General features: G+C 47.3%; 1 long non-coding RNA gene across 1 annotated transcript in view; it reads left to right on the forward strand.

Annotated features, from left to right (window-relative positions):
* The window catches only part of LOC118009978, a 101,339-nt gene extending 90,934 nt beyond the window's left edge, over positions 1-10,405 (forward strand). Inside the window, exons 3-4 of the long non-coding RNA XR_004679068.1 lie at positions 8,059-8,207; positions 10,015-10,405. This is a non-coding gene — a long non-coding RNA (uncharacterized LOC118009978). The remainder of the gene's footprint in view (positions 1-8,058; positions 8,208-10,014) is intronic.
* The last annotated feature ends 409 nt before the right edge of the window (positions 10,406-10,814 follow it).

Genomic DNA, 10,814 nt, shown 5'->3' on the forward strand with positions numbered 1-10,814 from the left:
CCCATGGGCCTAAGCATAGGGACAGCTCACCAGAGCACTGGGAGGCAACCCAGGTCAACCTGTTTCAGGGTCTCCACCCTCAAGGCCTATAGCCATTCACCATCTGTGTTTTGGGGGTCCAGATGTGGGGACTCTCCAGAGAGGAGACTGTCTAATTTTAGCTAGACAGCATAAAAGCAACCAGATCTGTGACTCTCAAGTGAGCTTGGTTTTTTCCAAGCTTCTGTGACTTGAGAACTTGCCACACCACACAGGGACACACAAGCATCCATCAGGATGAAGAGGGCCCTCTGCTGTGTCTGAGGCCTGTCCTAACGCTGCCGATTATTCCTGTTCTTTAGGAGATGCCGTGGAGATGGCCAAGGCCCTGTGAAGAAGCCCAAGGGATGTAGAAAATCTGGTCTGCTCTTAGCCTCCCGGCCTGTATTTGTCAGTCCCCACAGAGCAAGCGGGTTGGTGTTCTGATCCAGGGCATTGAAAACCAGGGCATCTTCTCAGTATGGCTAGAAAGGATCACACGGGCAGGACACGGAAGGAATGAGAATGTGCTGCCACAATTTCAAAATTTCAAAAACAGTTTTTTTTTTAAGATTTCATTTTTTTATTTGATAGAGAATGAGAATGAGAGCAGGAACACAAGCAGAGGGAGTGGGAGAGGGAGAAGCAGGCTTCCTGTCGAGCAGGGAGCCCGACACGGGACTCAATCCCAGGACCCCGGGATCATGACCTGAGCTGAAGGCAGACGCTTAATGACTGAGCCACCCAGGTGCCCCCTAAAATAGTTTTAAAGTTTAATTAAACAAACAGTAGGGTTTTTGTTTGTTTGTTTGATATTTATCAGATGGGCAGATATTTTATAAGGAAAGGACACAACTTGGAGGACGACCTGGGTATGAGTCCCAGCTTTGTCATTTGCAAACTGTGTGACCTTATGAAAGTGACTCTGTTCCTTCCCAGTTTCCTTCTCTGTTAGGTGGGGACGGTTGTCAGAGAGAAGTACGATAATGCATGTGAAAGGGTTTTGTGAATGTCAAGTATTTTTCAGACTGTAAGAATGAGAAAGTATGGCAAGGTAGAATGATGATTAACTGTTCTGAGAGGTAACAGTTATCGTGCAAGGCTTTGGTCTAGGTATTTCCATTCATTCTCCCATCCAGTCCTCATGGTCACCCATGGGATGCGAGTGCTACTATATTATCCCTGTTTTACAGATAAAAACTGAAGTGTGGAGATTTTAACCAGCTTGCGGAAAGAAGTAAAACGAGTCTAAAATCTGATCTGGCCCATGAAGTCTTGCTGGTGGCAGAAGCAGAGCCCCAAGTTGGTGGTTCCCTAGTATGGTTGCCAAGATGCAGGACCTCGGCCCCAGGTTGCTGGTATATTCAGGGGTGAACTGGACTTAGGGATCTATTTAACCTAGCCTGACTCATAAGAGATTGATAGATAACATTTAGGAGGTCAACTTATTAATTTGCAAAGAGAAACGTATCTAATACACAGACTGATTCTCATGTTAGCCAACAGATTAGTGAGGCTTTTCTTGTTGGGAAACCAAATTACAATTATATAATCAACAGGTTGCTGGGTAGGGATGAAATCAGAGCACAACAAATTGCTAATAGTAATAATTATAGCAATGACGGCAATAATAAAAGACACATTGATCACCTACTAAGTGCCAGGCACAATGCTGAGTGCTTTTTACAATTTAATGGATTTAGTTTTTATGAGAAACTCAGGTCTGTCCTATTTGGTTCCCATTCTACAGGTGAGGAAACTAAGATACAGCAAGATTAAAGAGTTTACCTGAGCTCACGCATGTCGTAAATGATAGAGCTGGGATTTGACCCCAGCCACACACTCTGCTGCACTGAGGGATGATCTGCTTCCTAGAAACAGTGCTGCATGGGAAGAGTTCTATCCCTCACCCAGAAGGAAAGCCAGGACGTGATGTTTAAGTCATTGTGGAAGGGAGTTGATGATAAGGCCCACATGGGAGGCCAAACAGGGAGAGAGCAGGGAGGGCTCCTGTGATCAGGAAAGGCTGCATGGAAAGGGAGGTTGGATAGATGGGGCTTGAGACTGGCTTGGAAGGGTGAGCAGGAAGGGCAAGATTCATCGGAAAAGACCAAGCAGAGTGGGCAAGAATATGGACATGGGATGTGTAAAGCCCATCTAGATGGAGGACTTGTGTTGGGGAGCAGTGGGAGGAAATACTAGAAGTATTCATGGGGAGAGGTTGTGGGGGAACCTTGAATGCTGACGTGTGCTTTTATCCTGATCTGGGCAAACGTAGATGGCTCTGTGCTTGCCCACATTCCACAATGAGCGCCAGCTCCCTGCCAAGCATCCCACGGAGTGCTGGAGGTAGAAAGGTTGCTGAGGTCCAGGCCCTACCTACAGGGGCTCACAGTTTAGCAGCACAGTGGGCAGGACCCATCAGAAGAGAACAGGAATGCAGGGCAATGGGGGCATCACAGAGCGAGACTTGGGCAGGTGGGGGGGTCCAGACAGTCCAATAACAGGTGCCGTTCCCATGGCGACCTGAAAACCAGGGCTTGAAGAATAAGGAGCCACAGACGGTCAGGGAGCAAGGCTGGAAGGGTATTTTAGAGCCAGTGACAGCAAGAACAGAGGTGTAACATTCAGAATGGGGCTACGTGCCCGTGGAATGGGGACGGTGTGGCGTGGCAGGCTCCAGGGCCCGGGCAGAGAGAGGGCAGATGTGTGGGCAGAGAAGTGGGGTTCTTAATCACTGGCCCCAACACTGCCTGGGCTTCCGTGGGTGCAGAGCACAGGGCTAGATGGGGGTGGGGGCACACAGATAAAGAAGTGAGAGTCCTTGCCCTCCAGGGCCCATCAGTCTAGGAGGGCCAGAAGACCAGATGTGGGCTTCTTGGGGGAAGAGCATCACATCTGGCTCGTTTTGTTTTCTTCTCTGAGGGCAGTGAGCAGCGTGCCTGGCACATACTAAGTGCTCATCTGTTGTTCCCTGAATGAATCAATGGACATAAATAATTTTCACCCAATGTAGAAATGAATACATGCTAACCAGTGGTGCACACAAGGGGAACAGTGGTCAGCTCTGACAACGGGAGTCTGAGATCTCAGATTTAGGGGAGACAGGGAGAGGACCCTGTCCATCTGGGGGAGGCCCCCCATCTGAGTGCTCCTCGCCACTTGCCCTTTGCTTCTCCTCACTCTGTTGTCCTCCCCTTCCTGCCCAAGTGGTCTGGGACTGAAAATCAGCCTGGGCAGCACCAGAAGAGCTTTGCAGATGAGATTAAAAGCAAATCAAAGAAGAAAAATTGTGGTTCGGTTTATGTCTTCCTAATTAAAACCCCGCCAGTCTCGCTTCTTTTTCTTTCCAGCTAATGTTACACTAACGAGCTGAGTTTAGTGGCATTTATGTAGATAAAAGTCCCAATGATTGATCTCAATGGCTTGTTAAAATTAGTTTCAGTCCACCATATTGATTTAATTCCATTGCTTGAAAGTGCTAATTAATAATGATAATAAAAGTGTCTCGGCCCATTATTATCAGTGGGCAGGAGGGGGCGGAGTGGGGGGGAGAATTGCTGTTTTTAGTGTCACTTACTCTGTCTAAGGGTGGCCTTTGAGAGCTGGCGGAGGGGACAGGAGGCTGGGTGTGGGGGCAGCAAGGGGTGGTTCCGTCTCTCTCTGGTGTCTGGCAGGTTCCTCGTGGTGGTATTCCAGGCTGCAGGAAGGGGTGAGGGAAGGGTGGGTACGCAGGTCCCCGGGGAGCATTGAGCTGCTTGTCCTTTGCTTTCTCTGCCCCTCCAGAGGTGGGGGCGCTGCTTGCCTGAGTGCTTCTTGAAGGAGGTCAAGGGTTCAAACTTTAGACTGTTCTTGAGGGTGACGAAGCTGGAAGGCATCGGGTCAGGGGCTTGTCGTTTAGTTACCATTGAGCAGCAGAAGCTTGGGTCCAGGAACCTCTGTCACCCCAGATCCTGTGCTGCAGGACCCGGAGGAGGGGAAGGAGGGATCTGGCGGCAAGAAGGTCAACTGATGAAGAGTCCCATGGTGGGGGGAGGGAAGAAGGATTTTGGAGAGCAAAGACAGAAAGCGTCCAGGGAAAAGGGAGAGTTACAAGTGTCTTCCAAATTAATTAATTTAATTTTAAAGAAGTCTTTCTGCCTGAGATAATGCCCTATGCCCCTGGAAAGCATTGTCCCAGCCACTCTGCAGAATAGGGTGTAGGGGTGAGGAGAGGGTGGTGCTGGGAATGAAAACAGCGCCTGAAGGAATGAACAGCTCTTCCGAGACAGTGGCAGAGGCTTTGAGGCAAGAAACACCTCCCCAGTGCTGGCAGGAAATGAGAGGAAGGGAGAATGGCCCCTGCCATTTGACTGCCCCTCCCCCCCCAGCCTCCAATCCTCTGGGGTTCAACTGGAGACCACTTACCAGACCTCTCTCTCCCTCTCTCTCGCTCTCTCTCTCTCTCCACCCCCCTCCCTCTCTAACCACCCCACATCCCCATACACACACATCATGGAGAGGTCCAAGTTTCATTAACTATGCATGATTTGCATTCTGGAACAGGTGAAAGCTTGCTCTTCTTCCTCTGTTGAACTTTATGACCATCGGAGGTCCATGGATTGCACTCTGAGAAGCAGGAAGGGAGGGAAAGAGCTTTCGGGTCCCAGAGGGTGTGGGGGAGTAAGTGGGATGAGTGAGACATGCAGCCTCTAGAGGTGAGGGGCCAGGGACCCACAGAAACTGCCCACGCAGCCCACATGAGGCCCAAGACACCTGACGACCAAGAGGTCACCTTAATTTTGAGGCAGGTTCCGGATCAGCCAGTAGCTGCTCCTTTCCTGGGCTGGCCTGTGGGGTAGGAATACGTCTGTTTAAGACAGAAGTCTGTAGGAGATGCAGCTGCTGGTTCTGGCAATTCTGAGCATCAGAGTCTTGAATGTAATATCCAAAGATCCACCTGATATACGTATATTCCTGGAGACATTCTTTATTGAAGGACCTATGAAGCACCCTCCCTACCCGCAAAAAGATGAATTGAAAACTCAAACTACAGAATCAAGCTATATATGATTTTACTCTACAGTTAACTCAAGTATAATTATATGCAATAATTATACTGTGTAGTTCTGATATTAATTACAATCCATCCTCATTAAGGAATTAACGAAACCATGTGTGGCTGGGGGTAGGGAGGAGGAGATAGTTTTTATTATGCTTTACTCTCAATTTTCCCTCTTTTAGGTTATGCTATTCCCCTGACTCCTGTGCCCCAGTGGTTTGGGTTGGGATATTGTGTTTCTTGTATCAAGATCCTCATTACTAACCACAGAAAATCATCTGTCTCTGTTTATGTGATTCTTCCAGGTTCACTTAAGTAAAGAATCTTTACCAGCCATGCTCCTTAGGAAGGGTGCTTCCTCCAATATAATCAGCCAAATGCCAACTACTAGCTTTACTTTATATGGGATTTCTATTTGAATGATCCTAGCTTTCTGTTTCTCCCTGCCTCCTCCCGCCTGCTTCTCCCGTCTCCAGCACAGTGCCCTGCACAGTGATAGGGTGAAGGGGTTTGAGCTTGACTCATTTTGGGGGAAGAGTAACTTCCAGATTGAGTCCGAGCTTAGAATAGATTGCCTTTGGTAAAAAATATGGGGATCCATATGCTTCCTTGTAACACTGTTAAGCGCCCTCCCTGCTTCAACTCAGGAATATTACTGTTAACTATTTCATACACATGTTTGGATGGGGTAACAATCCTCACAGTTGGAATGTGGATCCTGGTTGGGAATCTTAAAAGTAATTCATCCATTTTGTTTTGTTTCGTTTTTAAGTAGAAGCCATTATTTATGTTTCCTAGGTCTGGAAATACCAATGGAATTTTGGAGAACATGACGCATTCTGTTACCCCTGGTACCCTACTATTCCTTTCTATATTCTTTTTTTTTTCTTTTTCTTTTTCCTTGTCCTCTTTCTTCCTCTGCACTCCTAGCCTACTCATCCTAGCTGTGGCTGACACATGAGAACTATCGGGTGGTCCGAGGGACCATGGGAGCGAAAGCAAGCAGTAGGGCTGGGGGAACCTTATTCGGGGCACAGTGTATGTGGTGGTGGGGAGGGTGTTTTCTCGTTAAGACTCCCGACATTAGGAATGGCCGACTCTACTCGTCCCTCGTGGCAGCAGCTGGTTCTCAAGGGGATTCAGTGATTTCCAGTGGTAAGTTTGGACTGGACAGTTAGGGGTTATCTAATCAGACGGATGGGACACAGAGCAAGATGTTCCAACTAAGAGTCAAGCTCGGAAGTCTGATGGCCTCAAGCCTGGAGATTAAGCATCCCTGACCATACTGAGTGGAGGACACAGTGGATGGTGCCTGGTCCTGGGGGTGGACGGTTGGAAAAACACCAGGGCCTCCTCATGGGGTGGAGGGACTGTTTAATCCTCAGTAGGTGTGTACATGTTCAAGGGGTGTGGTAGAGGGGGAGGGGTTGGGGAAGGGGTTGGCAACAGCCAGAGAGAATGATTTAAAAATATCATCTAATTGTTTATGAAGGTGGAAACTGAATTTGTCACCAGATCCATGGAGTAAATCCTGGGTGGGAAACTGGAGGCAAAGAAGGTGAGAGGCGTGGTTACTACAGAAGTAGAGTGGGAGGCAAGGAGCTGGCAGGGGGCTTGCGTGAGGCAGGATAGGCCAAGACTTCGTGGCCAGAGCAGAGTCATGGGGTGGGGGACAGGGGCACAGTGGTGTCAGCTTGAGTGGATGGCATAAGAGTGGAGGTATCTATGGGCTAGGGTACTTGGCAGTTGAACCCCATGGACGTGTATAGTGAATCGAGTTGAGCCGCAGTCTGGGATGTGTGTAGAGGGGATTGCAGCTCAGGGGCTGTCTGAGCCCCAGGGGCTACCGTGGATCCTGGGTGTGGTTGGACATGGAGGGGAATGCAGATGGGGGTGGGGAGGAGCCATGTAGGGAGGAGACAAGAAGGAAGTTCAGTGGGCTAGCAACCGTGGCTGGGCAGTGGGGTCTGGAGCCCAACCTACCGACTCACAGGAGCCTCTGGGCATACCTCTTCGGAGTTCCAAGCCCAGCGACATTCTGTTCACAGCTTGTTAGCTTGAAATCAGCCATGGGGAGGGTATGAATACTGTGGAGTGGCAAATGCCACCAATCAGGGCCTTTTCTCCCCTGGAGAGTTGGTGTTCTATATTTACCAGCACCTTACTGGGACCAGAACCTCTTTCGTGCCTCCCTAGTGTTAGAGGTGAGGGTATGGGTGCAGGCTTTATTCTGTGCAATTAGCTCAGACACTGCCCAGACTGGAGCCTGTGTCTGAGGAGCTGGGAGAGAGAGAAGCAGGGGAAAGGGTCGAGGGGCTGGCACCAGATATGACAGCTGCAAAAGTTGTTACCTGAGGGGGTGCTAATGAAGGCTGATGAAAGTAGCCATCAGCAGCCCTACTTTTTTTAGCCTTTTGACCAATCGCCTGGCTCTGGGTGTGGCATGTGGGCACTGTCACCCTGTGCTGGGTAGTGAAAATGGATACAGACCTGTTGAAAAACAAATTGGCACCAGGCACCCTGACCTTACAACACGAATACCTTCTGACCCAGTAATTCTCCTTCTGGGAATCTGTCCTAAGAAATTAATCCTAAACACATTCTCATTTTTTTCAAACCTACAGTTCAAAAAAACAGCTTTATTTATATTAGCAAAATTGGAAATTAATTTGAAATTCATCTGAATGTCTCATTGTAACAAAATGGTTAAGTAATCTATGGCATATAGATTACTTAGTAGATTATTATGCAGTGATTTAAAAGGATGTGAAGAACGTGTATGAAAAATGTGGAAATGCTTATGACAAGTGGAATACAAAATTGTAGAGTAGCGGTTTTCCAGAGTGTGTTTTTTGGAATCCTACTCCTGTGTCAAATATATTTGGGAAATGCTTGGTATCATATGCCCCACTCAGGACTTCCTGATGCACATCAACAGAGAAGGTTCTGGGAAGTTCTGTGGTTTGACCTACTGCTTCTGAACTTATTTCACCCCGTAGTCCTTAATCCAACCAACATCTACGATCATCCCCGAGCATGAGAGTTCTGCAGAATGGAGTTTTGGGAAATGACATGCTGAACGGTTATAATGGCATTAAAATTTCCATCAGAATACAGAGAAAAGACTGGAAGAAAAAAATAACAAAATGTAAGTAGGGGCCACGGGTAGTAGTGAATGGGACAGATTTTTAAAAAATCTTTTGTGTGTACATTTGCCAAAAATTCTTTAGTATGCATATATTATTCTATTAAAAAATCTTATAAAGGCCTCTCTCTAAGCAAGACTGTGTCTTTCTACAGTTTTTAACTGCACATTGAGCATTTGTGCTTTCTGCCTGGTGAATAAAATATCCATATAAGCCAGTAGGATATCTGATAAATAAAGAGGCCTACGGCTGGTATTTATGATAGCATAATGACAATCTCAGGGTGTGAATGCGGGTTTGAGATCAACCTCGTTCATCACAATGAAAAAGCAACAGTCTTTAAACAACTAGCAAACATCTACCTAGTAGCTGAAGGTGTGCCTTGCTTGATTCAGAGCATCTGACCCATATTACTTAATCTTCATGGCGACCCCACATGGTAGGTACTACTATTGTCCGCATTCTACAGATAAGTAAACTAAGCCACAGAGAGGTTAGGTAACTTACCTGTGACTCCAAACCTTCTGTCTCCAGAGACCAGATTCTTCCTCAATACCCAGAGCTGTCTCCTGCGAGGGACCACTGAAGACGGACAGGATCTCACTGCTGCTGATTTAACTTAGGCACGAAACCATTCCTGCTGGTGAAAGGGCTGAGGCCCTGTTCCGTTGGGTTGGGAAGTGGGACTCACATAGGCCCTTCCCTTCCTCTGGGTATATTCTCAACTATCTTAGGGTGGGGAAGGTGTAGACACGAGAAAGGGTATTTTGGCCATCAGGTGTCTGAGGAGTGTGGTGGATACAAGTTGCCGTCTACAATCCAGTGACGTCCTGGATGTGAGAGATGGAGGGAGATAAGGCAAGGAAACAGGAGAAAAGAAACCTGTTCCACACAGGTTTAAAAGCCAGCGATCCCAAGGACATGACTGTGGGGTTGGTGAGTCTTTGATGGAGTTAAAGCCCATCACTGGCTCTTTCCCCCTCCGAAGAATGGGGAGGACAGGCTGGGCACTGTGTCTGTCAGAAAGAGCCTCTCATTGGCTTGGAGCCTATTGTTAAGTCAGCTCAGTGCCACTCACCTGCTTCGTCCTAGATTTTCCACTCTGGACTCCAGAATTCAAGGCCCTACTCTCTTCCCCTTGATATCCTGGCTCTTTTCCCATTTCCCTTCAGCTGGTCAGCCCCAAACGGCATGAAGGCCCAGTGGGGGCCAACTCCAGGTTCTCATAGGATGGTTGCTAGCTGGTCCTGTGTTGTTCTATCAAATATTGTCTCATTCTACATTCACACTTAATGTTCTCAACTGATTGGTAACACACAGCAGGCACGATCCCACCACCCAACAAAGCACTAGACTTGCCTGCTGATTCGCACTTGCCTGTTATGCACTCTGCATCTGCTGTTCTCTTCTTAGTAGCTTTTATTCTTTCCCACACTTTCCACTTTTTTATTCTTACCTATTTATTTATTATAAAGATTTTATTTATGTATTGGTCAGAGACAGAGAGAGCACAAGCGGGGGAGCGGCCAGCAAAGGGAGAAGCAGGCTCCCCGCTGAGCAAGGAGACCGATGTGGGGCTCAATCCCAGGACCCCGGGATCATGACCTGAGCTGAAGGCAGACGCTTAACTGACTGAGCCACCCAGGCGCCCCTTACCTATATATTTAATGGTATCACTTCCCTCTCTTCTAATAGGTTTAAAACTTTACACTGATTACCACTGAACTTCATTGGGTTTGCTTTGGACCAAGTACCCAGTTTGTCAAATCAACCTTTGTATTAACTTAAAATTGTGTTCCCTATTTACAGCTCCTGGGCCATTGATCAGTGTTGCTTTCACAGAAGGGTCTTTCTTAGAGCAAAATTTCTCTGCAAGCAATGCATTCTCTGAATTGTTGGTGACTGGATTGACAAGAAAAATGGAGCCAATATTGTGGTAAAGCAGCATCAGAAACATCCTCCAGGTCCTCGTGATACAATGCACTTCAAGAATAATGAGGGTGTCAACTCCCCAGTCCACCACCCTAGAGAGAAGAAAGCTTGTTGAGATTGGAGAGATACCATTGGGTGGCATGGCTTCTGCATGTGAAAGCACTTTGGTGAGGAGTCTCGCCCATTCCTTGAAGACAGGAGTCATAATTTTGGGGTCTGGCCTGGTTGTTGCTTATTATTGTCATCCTGATTTTTAAAAACAATATTGTTGAGGAAAGAGTCTGAAGACCAATTATTGTTGTTTTGGTCACTAAAAAAAAAAAAAAAAAATTACATGTCAGTCATTCCTTAGTCCCTCAGTGGCTCTCCCAGCTATGTAATAGTATAACAGAACTATCCTGGACAATCCCATAGGGACAGTGAGAAGATAAAATAGGACAAAATACTAATACTAATAATAGCAACAAAAGCCAATAGTCACGAGTGCTTGCCCTGTGCAGGGCCCCATGTGCTGTGTTTTCAGTGCTCTGTAGTAGACCCAGAGTGACCATGTCTATGAAATAATGTGAGTTACCATGTATTCTATCTCTTACTCTCTCACTCCTTTTCCTTACCAAGTCCTCTGGATTCTCTTTTCAGTATTCTTCCTTCCAGTTCCTGCTGTCCCATCTGAGAGA

Source organism: Mirounga leonina, unplaced genomic scaffold, assembly GCF_011800145.1.
Source record: "Mirounga leonina isolate KUSES-001 unplaced genomic scaffold, KU_Mleo_1.0 Mir_128, whole genome shotgun sequence".
Classification (NCBI taxonomy): domain Eukaryota; kingdom Metazoa; phylum Chordata; class Mammalia; order Carnivora; family Phocidae; genus Mirounga; species Mirounga leonina.